Below are 18,493 nucleotides of genomic sequence, written 5' to 3'. Positions count from 1 at the left end.
AGATTTTCTTACCCGTATATCCTTCACATACTGGTCCGTGGCTCGGGCAAGACCATTTTGAGCAGCTCGGATGTACGCGTCTCCTGAGTTGAAGGCATCAAACGCCTCTTGAGAGAAACAAGCGTCGCGGAGTACGGCCCGGCGACGCCTGTGATTCATGGCACTCTCCACTTTAGAATTCGTAGCAGACAGCCTATACGCATCCTCTATAGGAGGAACATCCGGTGTTGGCCCCATGTTAGCATCTGCCTCTAAGTCTGGCTCTGGAGCCCGGCTGGTGGAGGCTTGGCCAGCAGGCTCTCTGGATATGGTCCGGCAAGCGTTTTTCCTGCCAGGAACCATGGACGTTATTATATTTTAAAAGACAACAACCACAGAGCGGGGTTCTTTTTCATACCTCTGCGACGGCGTCTCAGTCCTAACCGACTTCCTTTTAAGCCTACCCGGCTTCGGTGCCCCTTGTTGGTGAGTCACTGCGGGTTCGGCATGGCGTCCCGAGGGCCTTCCCTGTAAGACACCATATGTGTGCGGTAGGTGAGGTGCGAAAAATAGGGATCCTTCTCAGAAGTTGGGACTCCGGTTTTACTTACATGCGATGCAGGGAGCAGTCCGGGATAATCGGCTATGATGGCCACCAAGGCACTGTCATAGCTTAACTGATAGAACGTCCTGTCGATGAGCTCCACAAATCTGTCCGAATCTTCCTCGAGTCCGGGGACGAGGGCCCGGTCAGGGTCCTCTGGTTGTGGAGACAGGCTATGGACCTCCCTCACAGCTTTTCGAAGTTCCTGCTATGAAATATCAAGGTAAATACTTATGATGAAGAATACGGGAAGGTCTGGAGTAGAAAGTAGCAGCTCACCCAGTTTGGGGGGTTGTACATGGAGAATCCATCCCGTGGCTTAATGCGGACGAACTCCTCTTCCTCTCCTTTATATAAATCGGACAGTATTTTCGCTAGAGCAGCGACGGACTCCGGTCCCTTATGACCGCAGCGGGTGGCATCGTCTTCTCCATTAAAGTGCCACATGGGTTGTCCCCGATATTGAAGTGGCTGCACCCCCCGCATTATACATAGTGACATAACCTCAATTATTGTCAATCCTGATTTGGCCAGCGTTTTTATCCAGCCCATTAGGTAAAGGACCTCTCTGTTATCTTCCTCCTGGGGGCTCCGAGGGCGCCAGCTACGGTGTTTCTTCAAAGGGGTGTTATCGAACTCGGGAAGGCCCATCCGAATAGGGTCCGGAAGAGGGACGTCCTCCATATAAAACCACTCCGAAGGCTAGTCTTCGGATGTCTTCTTCGGAGTACCAGACAGGTATCCGGTCCCGCCGATGCGCCATATCTCGGCTCTACCCACTTGATATATTGACCCCTCCTGTGTACGGGGTATGAGGCAGAATAGCCTCTTCCATAGCTCGAAATGAGCTTCGTAACCCAAAAACAGCTCACAAAGGGCAACGTAGCCAGCGATGTGTAATATGGAGGCGGGAGTAAAGTTATGCAGCTGGAGGCCGTAGAACTCTAGGAGCCTATGGAGGAACGGATGGATTGGAAATCCAACCCCCCTCAATAAGTAAGGGACAAGGCATACCCGCTCCCCCATGGATGGGTTGGGAAAGCTCTCCGCTTGCTCCCCGCCATTCTAAGTGGCAAGTCCGGCTCGAACGGGGACCATATACGCTGGAGGGAGAAACCCCTGGGTCTGTAACTCTACTAATTGGTTGTGGGGGATGGAACACGTCTTCCAATCGCTTGGCTTAGGGCTACGGGAGCGAGAGGAGGAGCTGCAATGGCCAGCCATGATGGGATGGACTTTCTCCGGGTGCGCTCCGATGGATACTCGCTTTGGGAGGCTGGTGTGATCTGGATCTGAGGATCCCCGTCTCTTTAAATAGACGATTTACTCACATGGTTAGGGTGGCAAGTGTAAAAATGCCCCGACTTCTCGCATTCGCTCAACACGTGGAGGATAGCCATTATTAGGCGCAGAAGCCAAGGAGTGCAAAATTCATGGGAAGCCGAACACTACTCGATAGGTATTCGGAATTTGGAGAACGAAGAACCCGCCATGCAATTCCGAAGACAATCTGCGTGCCGGACTCATCGTCATTGAAGCCTGGTTCAGGGGCTACTGAGGGAGTTCTAGATTAGGGGGTCCTCGGAGAGCCGGACTATATACTTTGGCCGGACAGTTGGATTATGAAGATACAAGACTGAAGACTTCGTCCCGTGTCCGGGTGGGACTTTCCTTTATGTGGAAGGCAAGCTTGGTAATTCAGATATGTAGATCTCCTCCCTTGTAACCAACTCTGTGTAACCCTAGCCCACTTCGATGTCTATATAAACCGGAGGGTTTAGTCCGTAGGACGACAACAATCATAATCATAGGCTAGCTTCTAGGGTTTAGCCTCTACGATCTCGTGGTAGATCAACTCTTGTAATACTCATATCATCAAGATCAATCAAGCAGGAAGTAGGGTATTACCTCCATCGAGAGGGCCCGAACCTGGGTAAACATTGTGTCCCCCGCCTTAGACGCACAGTTCGGGACCCCCTACCTGAGATCCACCGGTTTTGACACTGAAAGACGCTTCATGGGAGTTTCTTTATTTCTGAAATTTTAAAATATTCCGAAACTGATGAAACATATTTTTGCAGATTTTTCGGAGTCCGTTTGCTTATTGCACTATGTACTTCCTTATTTTGACAATTTTGGAGTGTTCCAGAAGGACTCTTTTATGTATTCTTCCGGTGTCAAAGTTTGGATAATATTGCTTTCAACATTAATAGGTGTACCTGAGATATAATGCTTTATTCGTTATCCATTGACAACCTTCGGGTTAGTACCTCTAGAATTATTCATTTTGATGGCACCTGACCGATAAACCTCCTCGATGACATATGGGCCTTCCCATTTCGAGAGGAGCTTCCCTCCAAAGAATCTAAACCGAGAGTTGTACAAAAGAACATATTCTCCGACTTTAAGCTCACGTTTTTTAATTCTTTTGTCATGCCATATTTTAACTTTTTCTTTGAATAGCTTTGCATTTTCATAAGCTTGGGTTATCCACTCATCTAATGAGCTTATATCAAATAACCTCTTTTCACCAGAAAGTTTGAAATCATAATTGGGTTCTTTAACTGCCCTATATGCTTTGTGTTCTAACTCAAGAGGCAAATGAAAAGCTTTTCAATAAACCGTTTTATAAGGAGACATACCCATAGGATTTTTATATGTTGTTCTATAAGCCCGAAGTGCATCATCTAATTTCTTAGACCAATTCTTCCTGAACCTATTAACAGTCTTTTGCAAAATTAATTTTATTTCTCTATTGCTAAGTTCAACTTGACCACTAGACTGAGGATGATAAGGTGATGCAGTTCTATGGTTAACATCAGACTTGGCAAGCATTTTACGGAAAGCACCATGAATAAAGTGTGAACCACCATTAGTTATTAAATATCTAGGGACTCCAAACCTTGGGAAAATAACTTCCTTAAGCATTTTAATACAAGTTTTGTGATCAACACTACTAGTTGGAATAGCTTCTACCCATTTAGTAACATAATCAACAACAACCAAAATATGTGTATACCCATTAGAGGAAAGAAAAGGTCCCATGTAATCAAATCCCCAAACATAAAAAGGTTCAACAGAAAATAAATAATTCATAGGCATTTCTTGACAATTACCAATATTACCTATTCTTTGACATTCATCACAAGAAGAGCCAAACTTACGGTCATCCTTGAAGAGAGTAGGCCAATAAAATACAGACTGCAATACCTTGTGAGCAGTTCTATCTCCAGCATGATGCCCTCCATAAGCTTCGGAGTGACATTTCCGTAGGATTTGTCCCAGTACATGCTCAGGTACACAACGTTTAATAATACCATCTACCCCTTCTTTATAAAGATGTCGGTCATCCCAAAAGTAATGTCTTAAATCATAGAGGAATTTTTTCTTTCGTTGGTATGCAAATTTAGGTGGTAAATATTTAGCAACAATGTAATTAGCATAGTAATCATACCAAGGAGTACCATTAACAAAATTTATTGCAGTTAACATCTCATCAGGAAAACTATCATCAATAGGAAGTGGGTCATCAAGCATATTTTCAAGCCTAGACAAGTTATCGGCTACAGGGTTCTCAGCTCCCTTTCTATCAATAATATGCAAATCAAATTCTTGCAACAAGAGGACCCAACATATAAGTCTAGGTTTAGCATCTTTCTTCTCCATAAGACATTTAATAGCAGCATGGTCTGTATGAACAGTTACTTTAGAATCAACAATATAAGGTCTAAACTTATCACAAGCAAACACCACTGCTAAGAATTCTTTTTCAGTAGTAGCATAATTTCTTTGAGCACTGTCTAGAGTTTTACTAGCATAGTGAATGACATTCAATTTCTTATCAACTCTTTGTCCTAGAACAACACCAACAACATAATCACTAGCATCACACATATTAAAAGGCAAGTTCCAATCAAGTGGTTGGACAATAGGTGATGTAATTAAAGTTTCTTGAGTGTTTCAAAGGCTTCTAAACAACCATCATAAAAAAAAGGAATATCCTTGCGAAAGATTAGTGAGGAGCCTAGAAATTTTCGAGAAGTCTTTAAAAACCTCATATAGAAACCGGCATGTCTTACGAAACTACGAATACCTTTGATGTCCTTGGGACATGGAATTTTCTCAATGGCATCAACCTTAGCTTTGTCCACTTAAATACCTCTTTCAGAAATTTTATAACCCAAGACAAGGCCTTCATTTACCATAAAGTGGCACTTCTCCCAATTTAAGACAAGATTCGTTTGTTCACATCTCTGCAAAACTCGATCAAGATTGCTTAAACAATCGTCAAAAGACTTCCCATAAATAGAAAAGTCATCCATGAAAAGCTCAACAATCTTTTCACAAAAATCAGAGAATATAGCCATCATACATCTTTGAAAGGTAGCAGGTGCATTACATAAACCAAAAGGCATACGTCTATAAGAATAGGTTCCGAAAGGACAAGTAAAAGTGGTCTTTTCTTGACTAGGTTGAGAAACAGGTATTTGCGAGAAGCCAGAATATCCATCAAAGAAGCAAAAGTGTGTGTGCTAATCTTTCAAACATTTGATCAATAAAGGGCAAGGGGTAATGATCTTTTCTAGTTGCTTTCTGTAATTTTCTAAAATCAATTACCATTCTATAACCTGTAATAATTCTTTGTGGAATAAGTTCATTCTTATCATTAGGAACAACAGTTATACCTCCCTTCTTAGGGGTACAATGAACACGACTTATCCATCTACTATCAGCTATATGATAGATTATACCTGCTTCCAGAAGTTTTAATATTTCCGTTCTTACTACCTCTTTCATCTTCAGATTTAACCGACGTTGGTGATCAACAACTGGTTTAGCATTAGGTTCCACATTAATTTTGTGCTGACATAGAGTGGGACTAATGCCCTTTAAATCATCAAGACTATATCCAATAGCAGCTCGGTGCTTCCTTAGAACTTTCAATAATCTTTCTTCTTCATGTTCTGAAAGGTTAGCACTAATAATAACAGGATATATCCTCTTTTCATCAATATAAGCATATTTCAAAGTTTCTAGCAGTTGTTTTAATTCAAACACAGGATCACCTTTAGGTGGAGGAGGACCTCCTAGAGTTTCAATAGGCAAATTGTGTTTAAGTAGAGGATGTTGTTCAAAGAAAATATTATCTATTTCATTTCTTTCATGCATATGTAAATCATTTTCATCGTCTAGCAAATATTGTTCTAAAGGATCAGTAGGTGGCACATCAATAGAGGAAAGACCAATTAATTCATCCTTACTAGGCAATTCTTTTTCATGATGGTTCCTACTAAACTTGAAAAAATTAAACTCGTGCGACTCATCACCAAAGCTAACACCCGCAGTTTGTGTTAAAGAAAGGTCTACCAAAGATAATTGGACAGAAGTCATCTCGCGGGGTACCAAGAACAAGAAAATCTGTAGGATGTTTTGTTTTCCCACACAAGACTTCAACATCTCTGAAAATCCCACAAGGTGATATGGTGTCTCTATTAGCAAGTTTAATAGTAACATCTATGTCTTCTAACTTAGTAGGTGCTATGTCTTCCCCAATTTCTTGATATAACTTGTAAGGAATAACACTCACACTAGCACCCATGTCATATAAACCATGATAATAGTGATCTCCTATTTTAACTTAAATGACAGGTGTGCCCACTACAGGTCTATGTTTATCTCTTATATAAGGTTTAGCAATTCTAGCAGCTTCTTTACAGAAGTAAATAACATGCCCATCCACATCTTCTTCTAAGAGATCTTTAATCATAGCAATATTAGGTTCAACTCTAATTTGTCCATCTGGTTTATGTGTTCTAACAGAGCTTTTGTTAACCACAGTTGCAACTTTATCATGTTCCTTTATCCTAACAGGAAAAGGGGGTTTCTCAAAATAAGGAGTAGGAACAACTAGATCAACATTATAAAGTATAGTTTCTTCTTTAACTGGTACCGGTTCTTTAATTTCTTGTTTAATAGGTGGGTGATATTTAGTCGACGTTCACATGACACCACTAAGGGAATCACAATATACATACTATCAAAATATCGAATACATATCAAATTCACATGATTACTTGCAACATGATTTATCCTGTGACCTTAAGAACAAAGGTGACTACTCGCAAACAACAAACATGCTCATGATCAGAGGGGTATTAATATGCATAATGGATCTGAACATATAATCTTCCACCAAAAAAACCATACAGTAATCAACTACAAGATGTAATCAACACTACTAGTCACCCCCTAGCAACAATCTTTAGTTCCGGTAACAAGATTGAATATAAGAGATGAACTAGGGTTTGAGATGAGATGGTGCTGGTGAAGATGTTGATGGAGATTTCCCTCCCAAAGATGGGAGAGTTGTTGGTGTGATGATGATGACTATAATTTCCCCCTCCGAGAGGGAAGTTCCCCTTGAAGAATCGCTCCGCCGGAGGGCAAAAGTGCTCCTGCCCAAGTTCCGCCTCGAGACGGCGGCGCCCCTTCCCGAAAGTATTCTTCTAAACTTTTATAGGTCAAAACCACTTACGTACCAAAATATGGGCACCGGATATGGGCCGAGGAGGCCACAACCCACCAGGGCGTTCTAGGGGGGCCTGGCGCGCCCAGGTGCGTTGTGCCCACCTAGTGGCCCCCCTCAAGTGAAAACCGAAATCGAAAAACATGTCCACATGCTTTGATAAAGAGGTGTCGATAAAAACAAAATACGAAAATAGAAGCATCATGTTGATTATTATAACAACAAAAAGATTAAACAAAGTACTTTTATCATTGAACTTTTATCGTATACTTCCCATGAATAAGTAACATTTCATCACATAATCGAAGTATAAAGTAAAAACTCTATTAGAAACCAACAAAATATGTTCTCAGTCAACTTTGCAACTACAATTCATCATCTTTTAAGGAAGAGTCACATGTCGGAGCCTTTAAAGCAATTCCACATACTCAACCATCATATAGTCTTCTATGATTGCTGACACTCACCTTGTATCCATGAACAAAACATTTCAACCGGACACATAGAAAGATAGGGGCTTATAGTTTTTCCTCCCAACATGCTCACCTTAAGGGTGATGTCGACAATAATAACTCATGTTGTCTATATTCAACTAGACATATGTGCCTAGATCTTTCCTCGCCACATGATGCTTGCCAAAAGAGAAAATAAAAAGGAATAGAAGGAAAACTTTTGACTCATTGCATAAAAAGTAAAGGATAGGCCCTTCACAGAGGGAAGCAGAGGTTTCCATGCGCTTATTTGTTTGCATGCTCAACCCCTTAGTGCAAAAGAACATCACATTGTATTGCCCTTAAGATGACAACCTTTATTATGCAGTCTGTCGCTTTTATTCTTTGTCATCCAAATTCATACAACGCTCAATTTTCACATACACTAAATGATCTCACACTTTTAGAAGCAATTTTTATTGCCTTTTTGCACCGATGACAACTTACTTGAGGGATCTTGTTCAATCCCTAGGTAGGTATGGTGGACACTTGAAAAAGATTTGGGTTCAAGGATTTTTGGATGCACAAGTAGTATCTCTACTTAGTGCGAGATTTTTCGCTAGCAAAGATAGGGGAAAGCATCACATGTTGAAGGAGCTATGACAATATGACTTCTATGTGAATATAAACATACATAAACCATTACGTTGTCTTCCTTGTCCAACGTCAACAATTTTGGCATATTATATTTTAATGAGGGCTTACAATCACAAAAGATTTCTAGGATGGTATATTGATATGTGGATCTTCTGTACCCTTATTAATTCTTTCATGAGTTGCATCATTGACTAATGCTAGGTTTGCCAATCTCTAATAAAATTTTCTTACTTATACCTTTCCTTATGTGGTGCTATCACTTACCATAGGATTAGTATATAATGTTTTTTATTATCTCTATCCTTTCTTTATTCCTTTCTTTCTTGTTTCTTCTCTTTTCTTTATTTGCAACAAGAGAGTAAAGAAAACAAAAGACTCATACTAAACTTTATTATATAACTTGCACATGATTATAATGATAGATTGCTAAGCCAACTTCTAAAAGAAGAGAAGACCGGACTAAACTTTATTCATCTAAGAAAAAGATTGCACTAAGATAAGTAAAAGCAAAAAGATAGTGGGATGATACGAAACCGGGTCACCTCCCCCAAGCTTGGCGAAAGCCAAGGGGAGTGCCCATACCCGACACTCATTTCTCCTTTAGTGGTGAAGAAGATGGTGATGGTGATGGAAGGTAATTTTCCCTTTGCTTCCTTCAACTTCGTTTCGATCTTCGTCAGCAAAGTGTCTTCTTCCATGTGGTTGGAGGAGCAGGAAGACATGATGCTTAGCTTGACAAACCTAACTGGACACAGCAAGGAAAAGAACAGAGGATTTTCTCCGTGATATGGTGGTTAACAGGTTCAGGAAGTATATATAGAAATTTTATTTTGCAGGACAAGCATATGGAAGAAAAACGGAGTACGGGAGGTGTCCCAGGTGGGCACAACCCACCTGGGCGCGCCAGGAAAGCCTGGCGCGCCCTGGTGTATTGTGCCCACCGGAGGACACTTCCTGGGAGTTTCTCTATTTCCGAATTTATAAAATATTCCAAAACTGATGAAACATATTTTTGCATATTTTTCAGAGTCCGTTTGCTTATCGCACTACGTACTTCCTTATTTTGACAATTCCCAGGTGTTCCGGAAGGACTCTTTTATGTATTCTTCCGGTGCCAAAGTTTGGATAATATTGCTTTCAACATTAATAGGTGTACCTAAGATATAATGCTTTATTCGTTGTCCATTGACAACCTTTTGGTTAGTACCTTCAGAATTATTTATTTTGATGGCACCTGACCGGTAAACCTCCTCGATGACATATGGGCCTTCCCATTTTAAGAGGAGCTTCCCTGCAAAGAATCTAAAACGAGAGTTGTACAAAAGAACATATTCTCCGACTTTAAACTCACGTTTTTGAATTCTTTTGTCATGCCATCTTTTAACTTTTTCTTTGAATAGTTTTGCATTTTCATAAGCTTGGGTTCTCCACTCATCAAATGAGCTTATATCAAATAACCTATTTTCACCAGCAAGTTTCAAATCATAATTGAGTTCTTTAACTGCCCAAAATGTTTTGTGTTCTAACTCAAGAGGCAAATGACAAGCTTTTCCATAAACCATTTTATAAGGAGACATACCCATAGGATTTTTATATGATGTTCTATAAGCCCAAAGTGCATCATCTAATTTCTTAGACCAATTCTTGCTGGACCTATTAACATTCTTTTGCAAAATTAATTTTATTTCTCTATTGCTAAGTTCACTTGACCACTAGACTGAGGATGATAAGGTGATGCAATTCTATGGTTAACATGATACTTGGCAAGCATTTTATGGAAAGCACCATGAATAAAGTGTGAACCACCATCAGTCATTAAATATCTAGGGACTCCAAACCTTGGGAAAATAACTTCCTTAAGCCTTTTAATAGAGGTGTTGTGATCAGCACTACTGTAGCGACCCGACCCGAATGGATCAAGTGCTCTGTGCTCCGGTGTCATCCCTGGATCAGTAATGCTGACACCACACAGTACATCGAAGGATTTATAGCAGAGTGGCAATCACACACTTATTACATCATTGTCTCAAAGAGAACTTATTACAAATAATATGGCTTAAGGCCATCTAATAATGATAACAGCGGAAGACTCGGAAGATAAATGGGTCCATCAACTCCAGCGGCATCACTGAGTATAGAACCACGACCTAAAAGCACCTTACTCGTCGTCTGAAAAGTCTGCAACATGAAAGTTGCAGCCCGAAAACGGGTCAGCACATGGAACATGCTGGCAATGTAACACATAGAGAGTAATGGAATGAAACAGCTATACTACATGCATATATGGCTGGTGGAAAGCTCTATGGTTACAGTTTTGCGTAAAGCCAGTTTTTCCCTACTGCAAAGGAATAAATTTATTTAACTATCATGGTGGTTGTTAAACATCGAGAATGGTTGACAGCATTCCGATCCCAATTAAGTGAACAATTAAAACCCAACAACATTAATTAGAAGTAACATGATGAGATTCACATGATATTCAAGTACTAGATACTCAAGTTGTCCATAACCGGGGACACGGCTAATCATGATTACTTTGTCCACTCTGCAGAGGTTTGCGCACTTTTCCCCACAAGACTCGATCGCCTCCGTTTGGTTTCTCGCACTACAGGGTGTTTGAGAAGACGGATGACCGAGACACAGTCTTTCAGAAGCGCTAGAACCTTACGACGGATAGACCGGTACACCTACTTTCCCCTACATCTGCTAGGATACCCTGTAAGAGTTCGCATGTCTTACTCAACTATGCCAGAGCCCATAATGGCTTGTGGCTGCACACGGAAGTTTCTAGTATGAATAATCTCATGATCCCTTTGAGCCTGGGTGGCGGTCCAAAATAAAAACAGGCAAGTCCTGGAATCCCCAGGTGCCTCAATCCACCCAGATGTGTGTTTAGGTTGCCACCTTAGATAAACCCTTAATTATCAATCTCACATCTGTCATGGATATCACTCACCCAATCCACGTCTACTGGCATAGCATGGCATAATAAGCAAACGTAGAAGTAACTCCCAAAGGTTTGATAATAAACAGGTAATAGGTACTACCTCATCTACTTCCCATCCCACAATTTAATTAGATCCTAATCATGCAATGTGAGAGAATTGATCTAATGCAATAAAACATGGGTTATAGAAAAGGTATGATCAAAGTGTTACTTGCCTTGGTGATGATCCGCGAGTCCTAGGGTTTCGAAGTAACAAGCGGCGCAATCCGGGTGATCTATCACAGACAAACAACAAGCACACAATAAGTACTCATCTAATGCACAGGTAGAACTCGAACAAGAGAACGAACCAGAAATTTCAACTTAAGAACTCCGGTTGCAAAGAAAGAACGAACCGAACAAAGAAACGGAAAACAAACGGCGGAAGAAAACAACTCGGTTCTAGCAAGTTGAAACTAGGTCAAATTTTACTGTAGCAAAGACTTGTTCAAGTTGATTAGACGGAACGGCGGTTTCGAAACGAAACTCCAGGCGCCTGAATCACCTGATTCCGATAAACGAGCGAGAAGAAAGACTAGAACGAAGATCGGATCTGAGATCACGATTGCGAAATAAATCCGACGAAAAGAAAGTGACGAACGGTTAAACGAACGGGCGTCGTTAACCGGGAATAATCGGTGATCACGTTCGTTAAGATGAACGGTCCGAAAGAAGAACGAAAACCGATCTAGGGTTTTCGGAAAAGAACCGAAACAAAGAACCGGAAAAGAAAACGGAACGGTTCTTTTAAGAAAAACCGAACCAAGGCGAGGAAAAAGAGAGAGGTGCGGCTACCTCCGGCGAGGAGGAACTCCGGCGGCGGCGGGACAAGGGCGGCGGCGGCTAGGCGGCGGCGCTAGGGCGGCGGCGGCAAGCGGCGCGGCTGCGGCTGCTGCTGCTGCTGCTTGGGGCGGCGGGGCTGGTTTGGGGAGGAGAGGGGGGTGCTTGGGTATTTATACTAGGAGGGGGGGTTTCTTGGGGGAGGGGGCAAGCAAAAAAAGGGGGGGCCGGCCTAGAGTCCTACTAGGACTCGGCCTAGGGGGCGGCGCAAGGCAGGCGGCGGGGCTGGCGCGCGGGGCGGCTGGCGGCTGGGCCGGCCGGCTGGGCCCTTGGCCCAGGCGGGGCGCTGCTCTTTTCTTTTTTTAAATAGTTCCGCGCGCAGAAAAACAAAAGAAAGAAAATCTAAATGAACTCCAAAATTCCTAAAGTAAATTTTCTCCGACTCCTAAAAATGAGCCGAACAAAAAGAACTTTTCTCCGGGCCTAAAATGCAATTTTTGAAAACACGCATTTTTCCCTATCCAAATAAAATGCGAATAAACACCGGAAAAACAAAAGTTTGATTTATTTATTAAATCTTCATTTTTCCTAAATTTGGGAAAAGTCATATTATTTCCCTCTGTCATATTTTTGATATTGGAAAAATAATTGAAGATGAAATAAATAAATCAAATGATCCTCTTTTCCAAAATTTGAGTGAACTCAAATATGAAAATAACGAAATCTCCAACTCTCTCCGTGGGTCCTTGAGTTGCGTGAAATTTCTAGGATCGACCATAATGCAAGAAAATATGATATGCATGATGATCTAGTGTATAAAATTCCAAATTGCAAATTTGGGATGTTACAACTACTAGTTGGAATAGCTTCTACCCATTTGGTAACATAATCAACATCAACCAAAATATGTGTATACCCATTAGAGGAAGGAAAAGGTCCCATTTAATCAAATCCCCAAACATCAAAAGGTTCAACAGCAAGTGAATAATTCATAGGCATTTCTTGATGCTTACCGATATTACCTATTCTTTGATATTCATCACAAGAAGAGACAAACTTACGGGCATCCTTGAAGAGAGTAGGCCAATAAAATCCAGACTGCAATACCTTGTGAGCAGTTCTATCTCCAGCATGATGCCCTCCATAAGCTTCGGAGTGACATTTCCATAGGATTTGTCCGTGTTCATGCTCAGGTACACAACGTCTAATAATACCATCTATCCCTTCTTTATAAATATGTGGGTCATGCCAAAAGTAATGTCTTAAATCATAGAAGAATTTTTCTTTTGTTGGTAAGTAAATCTAGGTGGTAAATATTTAGCAACAATGTAATTAGCACATTCAGCATACCAAGGAGGATTTGTTTTTAAAACTATGATGATTTTTATAGCAAATTCGGAATATATACGTCCTCACGCACCAAAATCAAAACTAGTACCCTGTCGGCCTCCAGTTGGCCGAAGAGGGGCTCTTCGGCCTACGTTTGACCGAAGTGGCCTCTTCAGCCTCCCATTGGCCGAAGAGTGCCCCAACTAGGCCTAAAAGGACTCTTTGGTCTACCATAGGCCGAAGAGCACTCTTTGGTCAGCCGTAGGCTGAAGAGTCCTTGGGCCCCAACTTTTCGTGTTAACGGGAGGCTGAAGCTGCATGGATGCGCTCTTCTGCCTATGCTAGGCCTGAGGCCCCAAAGAGTACTCTTCGGCCTACGGTTGACCAAAGGGTACTCTTCGGCCTATGGCAGACAAAAGAGTCCTTTTTAGCCCAGTTGGGGTACTCTTCGGCCAACGAGAGGTTGAAGAGCCCACTTCGGTCAACCGCAGGCCGAAGAGCCCCTCTTCGGCCAACTGCAGGCCGACGGGGTGCTAGTTTTGATTTTCTTGCATGAGGACCTATAGATTCCGAATTTGCTATAAAAGTCATCACATTTTTGAAAAAAAATCTACCAAAGAGTACCATTAGCAACATTTATTGCAGCTAACTGCTCATCAGGAAAACTATCATCAATAGGAAGTGGGTCATCAAGCACATTTTCAAGCCTAGACAAGTTATCAGCTATAGGGTTCTCGGCTCCCTTTCTATCAATAATATGCAAATCAAATCCTTGCAACAAGAGGACCCAACGTATAAGTCTAGGTTTAGAATCTTTCTTCTCCATAAGATATTTAATAGCAGCATGGTTTGTAAGAATAGTTACTTTAGAATCAACAATATAAGGTCTAAACTTATCACAAGCAAACACCACTGCTAAGAATTCATTTTCAGTAGTAGCATAATTTCTTTGAGCATTGTCTGGATTTTACTAGCATAGTGAATGACATTCAATTTTTTATCTACTCTTTATCCTAGAACAACACCAATAGCATAATCACTAGCATCACACATAATTTCAAAAGGCAAGTTCCAATCAGGTGGTTGGACAATAGGTGCTGTAATTAAAGCTTTCTTGAGTGTTTCAAAGGTTTCTAAAAAATCATCATCAGAAACAAAAGGTATATCCATTTGCAAAAGATTAGTGAGGGGACTAGAAATTTTAGAGAAGTCTTTAATAAACCTCCTATAGAAACCAACATGGCCTAGGAAACGACGAATACCTTTGATGTCCTTGGGACATGGCATTTTCTCAATGGCATCAACCATAGCTTTGTCCACTTCAATACCTCTTTCAGAAATTTTATAACCCAATACAATGCCTTCGTTTACCATAAAGTGGCACTTCTCCCAATTTAAGACAAGATTCGTTTGTTCACATCTCTGCAAAACTCGATCAAGATTGCTTAAACAATCGTCAAAAGACTTCGCAAAAACAGAAAGTCATCCATGAAAAGCTCAACAATCTTTTCACAAAAATCAAAAAATATAGCCATCATACATCTTTGAAAGGTAGCATGTGCATTACATAAACCAAAAGGCATACGTCTATAAGAATAGGTTCCGAAAGGACAAGTAAAAGTGGTCTTTTCTTGACCAGGTTGAGAAACAGGTATTTGCGAAAAGCCAGAATATCCATCAAGGAAGCAAAAGTGTGTGTTCTTAGATAATCTTTCAAGAATTTGATCAATAAAGGGCAAGGGGTAATGATCTTTTCTAGTTGCTTTATGTAATTTTCTAAAATCAATTACCATTCTATAACCTGTAACAATTCTTTGTGGAATAAGTTCATTCTTATCATTAGGAACAATAGTTATACCTCCCTTCTTAGGGACACAATGAACATGACTTACCCATCTACTATCAGCTATAGGATAGATTATACCTACTTCCAGAAGTTTTAATATTTCCGTTCTTACCACCTCTTTCATCTTCGGATTTAACCGGCGCTGGTGATCAACAACTAGTTTAGCATCAGGTTCCATATTAATTTTGTGCTGACATAGAGTGGGACTAATGCCCTTTAAATCATCAAGAGTATATCCAATAAGAGCTCGGTGCTTCCTTAGAACTTTCAATAATCTTTCTTCTTCATGTTCTGAAAGGTTAGCACTAATAATAACATGATATATCCTCTTTTCATCAAGATAAGCATGTTTCAAAGTGTCTGGCAATTGTTTTAATTCAAACACAGGATCACCTTTAGGTGGAGGAGGACCTCCTAGAGTTTCAATAGGAAAATTGTGTTTAAGTAGAGGACGTTGTTCAAACAAAATATTATCTATTTCATTTCTTTCATGCATATGTAAATCATTTTCATGGTCTAGCAAATATTGTTCTAAAGGATCAGTAGGTGGCACAACAATAGAAGCAAGACTAATTAATTCATCCTTACTAGGCAATTCTTTTTCATGATGGTTCCTACTAAACTTGGAAAAATTAAACTCGTGAGACTCATCACCAAAGCTAACACCCACAGTTTGTTTCTGATAGTCTATCTTAGCATTAAGTGTGTTCAAGAAAGGTCTACCAAAGATAATGGGACAGAAGTCATCTTGCGGGGTATCAAGAACAAGAAAATCAGTAGTATATTTTGTTTTCCTGCACAAGACTTCAACATCTCTAACAATCCCATAAGGTGATATGGTGTCTCTATTAGCAAGTTTAATAGTAACATCTATGTCTTCTAACTCTGTAGGTGCTATGTCTTCCCTAATTTCTTGATATAACTTGTAAGGAATAGCACTCACACTAGCACCCATGTCACATAAACCATGATAACAGTGATCTATTTTAACTAAAATGACAGGCATGCCCACACCAGGTCTATGTTTATCTTTTATATCAGGTTTAGCAATTCTAGCAGCTTCTTTACAGAAGTAAATAACATGCCCATCCACATCTTCTTCTAAGAGATCTTTAATCATAGCAATATTAGGTTCAACTCTAATTTGTTTATCTGTTTTAGGTGTTCTAACAGAGCTTTTATCAACCACGCTTGCAACTTTAGCATGTTCCTTTATCCTAACAGGAAAAGGGGGTTTCACAAAATAAGCAGTAGGAACAACTGGATCAACATTATAAAGTATAGTTTCTTCTTTAACTAGTACCGGTTCTTTAATAGGTGGGTGATATTTAAGCCATTCCTATTTAGGGAGTTCAACATTAGTAGCAAATGATTCACAAAAGGAGGCTAGTATCTCAGAGTCAAGTCCATATTTAGTGCTAAACTTTTGAAAAGCATCGGTATCCATAAAAGATTTTAACACAATCATACTTAAGCTTTATACTTGACTCTTTACCTTCGTCGAGTTCCCAATCTTCAGAGTTGCGTTTAATTCTTTCTAGAAGATTCCCCCGGAACTTAATAGTTTTCTTCATAAAAGAACTAGCACAAGAAGTATCCATCATGGTTTGATCATTATGAGAAAGCCGAGGATAAAAGTTCTGAATACTAATTTCTCTTGGGAGCTCATGACTGGGGCATGAATATAACATTGACTTAAGCCTCCCCCAAGTTAGAGCGATACTTTCTCCTTCACGAGGCCAAAAATTATATATATAATTCCGATCATGATGGACTAGATGCATAGGATAATGTTTTTGGTGAAACTCCAGTTTTAAACGATTCCAATTCCATGACCCAATATCATTGCATAGCCTATACCATGCCAATGTTGTTCCCTTCAAAGATAAAGGGAAAACCTTTTTCTTAACTTCATCCCTGGTTAAACCTGCAAGCTTAAACAATCCACAAATTTGTTCCACATGTATCAAGTGTATATCAGGATGTTCCGTTCCATCTCCTGCATAAGGATTAGCTAGCAGTTGTTCTATCATACCAGAAGGAAATTCATATTCGATATTTTCAGTTGGTGGTGTAGGTTCAGGGGCAATTAATTGTGGTTCCGGACGAGGTGAAGATACCCCAAACAAACCCCTCAAAGGATTGTTTTCCATCGTAGCAAGTGACAATAAATTTCAGCACACTATATAAATGTTTCCTTACCGAATTCAACTTACCAAAGGCGCTTCACTCCCCGGCAACGGCGCCAGAAAATAGCCTTGATGACCCACAAGTATAGGGGATCAATTGTAGCTCTTTTCGATAAGTAAGAGTGTCGAACCTAACGAGGAGCAGAAGGAAATGACTAGTTTTCAGTAAGGTATTGTCTGCAAGTGCTGAAATTGTAAGCAGCGAGTAGTTTGATAGCAAGGTAATTTGTAGTGAGCAAGTAATGATGATTGTAACAAGTATGCAGCAAGGTAGCCTAATCCATTTGAGGCAAAGGACATGCCAAAACGGTCTATTACAATGCGCAAAGCGTTCTTAAGGGTACACGGGAATTTCATCTAGTCACTTTCATCATGTTGGTTTGATTTGTGTTCGCTACTTTGATAATTTGATATGTGAGTGGACCGGTGCTTAGGTGCTGTTCGTACTTGAACAAACCTCCTACTTATGATTAGCCCTCCTGCAAGCATCCGCAACTACGAGAAAAGTATTAACAATAAATTCTAACCATATCATTAAACTCTAGGATCCAATCGGTCCCTTACGGAGTAGTGCATAAACTGGGGTTTAAGTTTCTGTCACTCTCGTAACCCACCATCTATTTACTACTCCACAATGCACTCCCTTAGGCCCAAATATGGTGAAGTGTCATGTAGTCGATGTTCACATGACACAACTAAGGGAATCACAACATACATACTATCAAAATATCGAACACATATCAAATTCACATGATTACTTGCAACATGATTTATCCCGTGACCTCAAGAACAAAGGTAACTACTTGAAAACAACAAACATGCTCATGATCAGAGGGGTATTAATAGTCATAACGGATCTAACATATAATCTTCCACCAAATAAACCATATAGTAATCAACTACAAGATGTAATCAACACTACTAGTCACCCCCTAGCAACAATCTTTAGTTCCAGTAACAAGATTGAATATAAGAGATGAACTAGGGTTTGAGATGAGATGGTGCTGGTGAAGATGTTGATGGAGATTGCCCTCCCCAAGATGGGAGAGTTGTTGGTGATGATGATGAGTAATGTTAGCAAGTGTGAAATTAAACTGTCTATGAAAAGGAGGGGTATCCAAGTGTGAAACCATACTAGGCCTAGAGCCCTTCACGAACAACATACA

This window comes from Triticum urartu, chromosome 7 (assembly GCF_003073215.2).
Source record: "Triticum urartu cultivar G1812 chromosome 7, Tu2.1, whole genome shotgun sequence".
NCBI lineage: Eukaryota > Viridiplantae > Streptophyta > Magnoliopsida > Poales > Poaceae > Triticum > Triticum urartu.
The sequence above is the reverse complement of the archived record's forward strand: the minus strand, read 5'-3'. Positions refer to the sequence as shown.